Source organism: Anopheles merus, chromosome 3L, assembly GCF_017562075.2.
Source record: "Anopheles merus strain MAF chromosome 3L, AmerM5.1, whole genome shotgun sequence".
In the NCBI taxonomy this organism is placed as follows: Eukaryota; Metazoa; Arthropoda; class Insecta; order Diptera; family Culicidae; genus Anopheles; species Anopheles merus.
Window position 1 is genome coordinate 17,455,956 of NC_054085.1, and position 4,236 is coordinate 17,460,191.

Here is a 4,236-nt window from a genome sequence, read left to right on the forward strand (position 1 = left end):
GTGACTTATTCGCTTTGATAACTGAACTAATCCGCGCGTCTAGTTGGGCCAGTCGCAGCATGGCCGGCGGGGCGGCATGAAAAACGCAACGCATTCCCTTGCCCGGTTAGAGTGACTATGCTTTCCCGTTCGCCAGCATCGGCATTAGTTGCGAATGCTCGCAAAGATGCGATACTGCGACGGCACAAGGTCGCGACCGACTTGTTAGGGGGGCGTTTTAGGGCTTGCCAAACGGTGCGTGTAACGATTTGATGATTATGATAAATTCCATTACGATATTTATTGATTACTTCTCATTACAGTGTTCAATAAATTGGTTATTATGTGGTATAGGAACTACCACTACCAAGTGCCGAATCGTACGTGAGCGGGCCCGTAAATCGATTGTTTAGTCAATTTTGGTGCTGTTTCTGGAGCCACAATCGCAGTGTGGCTTATTAAAACCAAACTTCAAGACATCTTGGCTTCTTTTTGCTTAACATTTCAACACTTTTCTTCTTCCCATTTTCAGTCGGGCAGTACAATAGAAAAACGCCATCGTTCTACAAGACCCATTTTCCCCCACTGTAAAAAAGGGGAAAACATATGAAAATTGCTTAAATTGAAATCTCTGCAGGCAATCCCTGGTACACGCAGCACATAAGTGAATGTGGCAGAAAATGTTCCGAAATGCTTTCCCAGCATGCCATGGCATGCCAAGCCGGGGCCGGGAAATATTTCACACATGATTAAGCCCCAACATAAAGTATAATTGTTACTGGATGTTACTGCTGGCCTCGCTCCCCACAAAGAGCACCCTTCCAGCGTGGCACCCTACCGTGCCAAAAAAGCCTTTCCCGTTCCAGCCACGTGTGGGAATGGCGGGGACAGCTCCTGGCGGTTTGTTGCGAATTTAATTTAATAATAAAAATGTACATAAACATGACTATTAAAGCCGCGCAAACCACCAAACGGTTGGCGCCCTTGCTGCACCGTACAGCGGTGTGTAATAATTTCCCACCACCACCACACACACACATACATACACACACACGAAACCTCCGGTTGGATGATGAAGTTGCCCTGTCCTGCCCAGGGGAGGGTTTGCCCACTTTCTTGCCATTTGCCAGTGACATTCGGTGGCAAACATTTTGGGCACCGCAAGCACATTCCACCATCGTGTGTGTGCGTGTCGGTGTCCCGGACGGTGTGTTGAAATGAAATTATGTTTTATTATTTGCAAGATTTATTCAGTGCGCACCCAGTGTAACCCACGATAAGCTTATGTGCTCACATGTTTGGGAATTTTATTTCGGGTGGAAAATTTATTACCCCTCAGAAATGCTGCGGAACCGTATAGCTGGCGGGAAAAGAGTTATGAATATTAGTTTCTATCGTTTTTACGAAAAAAAAGGATACCAAGCTGCTCTTTTACCTAGTTGTCACCGTATCAAGGTAAGGCAGGACTCGAATATTTGTAAAAAGTATGTCCTGCAAAAGAAAACACATTACCACCCCATCGAATGTCGAAGCATCTTAACGGGCAAGATAAGGCAATATAATTTCTACGGAAACAAAAACTCTCTACCACCCCCAAACTCTCAATTTGGCTCCCAAGATAAGATTTAATATTCATCGCACCACCACCACGCCCATCCATCCAGCAGGTGGTGCAATTTTACATGTCAACGAGCATCCGCACCGTTATCGCGCACCGTTTAATCAGCTTCTAATTACACAAAGCGGTACGAACGTGCATGAGGAGCAATCAGGACAGCAAAAAAAAACGCTACCTAATGAAGTGGCGCTTCAAAAGAAAAATCTGTTCCATTTCTTTACGGCTCTCAGCTACCCGGCCCGGCTCCGGTAGAAGATGCCAGAAGACAGCACACTTCAATCAATAGGGAGTGACGGACGAACGAACGAACGAACGGACGGGCGAGTCTTGCAAGCTTAAATTTATATTAATTTTTCGGAATTTAATTTAATCAAACCATTTGCGCACCGAAGTTACAGTGGCATTTAAAATGATCGCCCAAAATCATCGCCCCAGCCCAAGCGGCATCGTCAGCTTCGGTCGCTTGCGGTTTGTTTAGCGCCCGCCACGAGCACGGCAATCAACCAGAGCACCCTTCGCCGTGGAGAGGAGCGCTTGTTGGGTGGAAAAAATTACCTCCAGACGAAGACACTGGCACGATAATAACTAGCAGGAGTAGGAAGAATGAAAAAAAACTCATAAAAATCCCTTGAAAAATAACTCCATAATACTAGCCCATAATCTTATCATTTATACAACGCTCGATAGGTGCCTTAGCGATGGTGGCCGGAAGCCGGTAGAAAGTCTGCTGTCTTTCGACACCCTTCGAACAATGTCGAGCAGGGGACGGTAAAAACCACTACTAACATTTGCCACTCGCGTAAGAATGCTCATTTACGCTCGAGCCAGGCCCCGCTCGAAGGGGAGTCCAAATGAGTGAACGGTACGGACCGGCGGGATTCCGTTTCCGTCGCCGGTGTTGTTGTGTTTCACCCCATTGCGTCCGACGTAATGAATGGGAATAATATTAAACTGATAAGTGACCTGCACCCGGATGCACCCTAACGCGCAATTAAAAGTAATGAAAGGACTTCGCCAGAGTGGTTAGTGTGGCCTTACACTCGAGAGGTGTTTTTTTACACAATTTCAAAAAGAACACTCTTTACAACTGATTGTCTTGATTGGCAAGAATCTGTTTAAGGCAACTCTGTGCCGCAAGCAGTACCATCCTGCTCCATCCACCTTCATATCTACTCCTTCCAATCAGAAACCTTCACTCTGCCCTTTTGCTGCCGCGACCCGTCATATACGGTGTGAAGGCAATTTTTCTCATTACCATTCGGCCTAACACATCCGCGATAGGCAAATTCGTATCACCCATTGTTCCGCAAGCGGATCAACCCGCGATACCGGCCGGTACGGCCAGCATTGGACTGCTGCAAACAATAGTCGATTTAAATATTGCAACACCGTCCCACCGGTCCGGCCCCGCGAGCTGAGCGCAAAGAAATGGTCGAAGGTTTCAACCTTTTTGGCAAATGATCGGCTGCTCGTTTGTTTGTGTGCTTGCCTCGCCGGAACAGTGTGCGTGCGTCGGAAAAGGAACTATGGTACGGCGATCAGCATACCGCGCGGCAGGAGAGAGAGAGAGAACATAAGGAATATCTCATAAATTTGCTTTCCGGCTGGTTTTACAATTTGCTGCGCCTTTAAGTATCACACAATAATCTGCAATAAAGGCAGCAACAGCAGCTCAAAACCGATCAACATCACTACAGGCAATAAAACGGGTGCTGACAAACGTTAGCAGTTACAAACGAGCAGCATAAAATAGACACTACAGTGGCCTATACACTGTGCCAGCGGAATGTCATACACATCGATCAGGAAAATTTTTCCAAAATGATATGCAACTAGATCGCACCGGACCGATAGCCCATTGGTTTTGCCATTTTTCTATATACATTGCTCTGCCTGTAGAGTCCTCACCTGTACTGATCGCAACGGCCAGCTTCACTACGACCCGGGCTAAACACTGCTAAATGGTTGCATAAATCAGCCTCGCTCAGAACGCTCCGACACGGCCCCTACGATGTGTCATTCATCAATCAAACCATAGCCAGTCAGCAGCAGCAGCATTCGATTTTTGTGCTGGCTTGTGAGCGAGCCCACTTGGAAGAATGAATGCCCCGTTACGGGTGTCCCGAGCTACACGTAAGTCGGCGCATTAGCATAAATGAATGCCGGGCTTGCCCGAATTGGTCGACCGGCCGCAAGGAAACGATCGTGTGGCAAAGGGTTTTTTTTCGCACGAAGCAAACGTCCCCAGCGATAGCATCGGGAGGCGGCAAGCGCTGGCAGAAACATGTGCGGCTTTGATGTGTCAAACCACACCAACACGAGCGCGATGACAATGTTGATAACCGTTGGCAGCACTCCTTTACCGTCTTGCTGGGGCAGCGTGCAGTTGGGACACTATTTGTCGGGCACAACATCTGGTGTGCCGGTGACCTTCGGCCCAGTGCCTCGGTAGGCTCGGTTTTCGGACTGTAAGTAGCTTCTCAAGACGATACGGCTCACGGAAGAAGTCAAGTTAAAGGTTTGGCATGAAATTTGTCAAAGTACTTCAGAACTTGTGGGGATGTGTGGTACGGAGCGGGCGGAGAGTATAAGATATTATCATTTGGTTTTCGAGCTTATTCCGTATTTAGTTGGCTTGA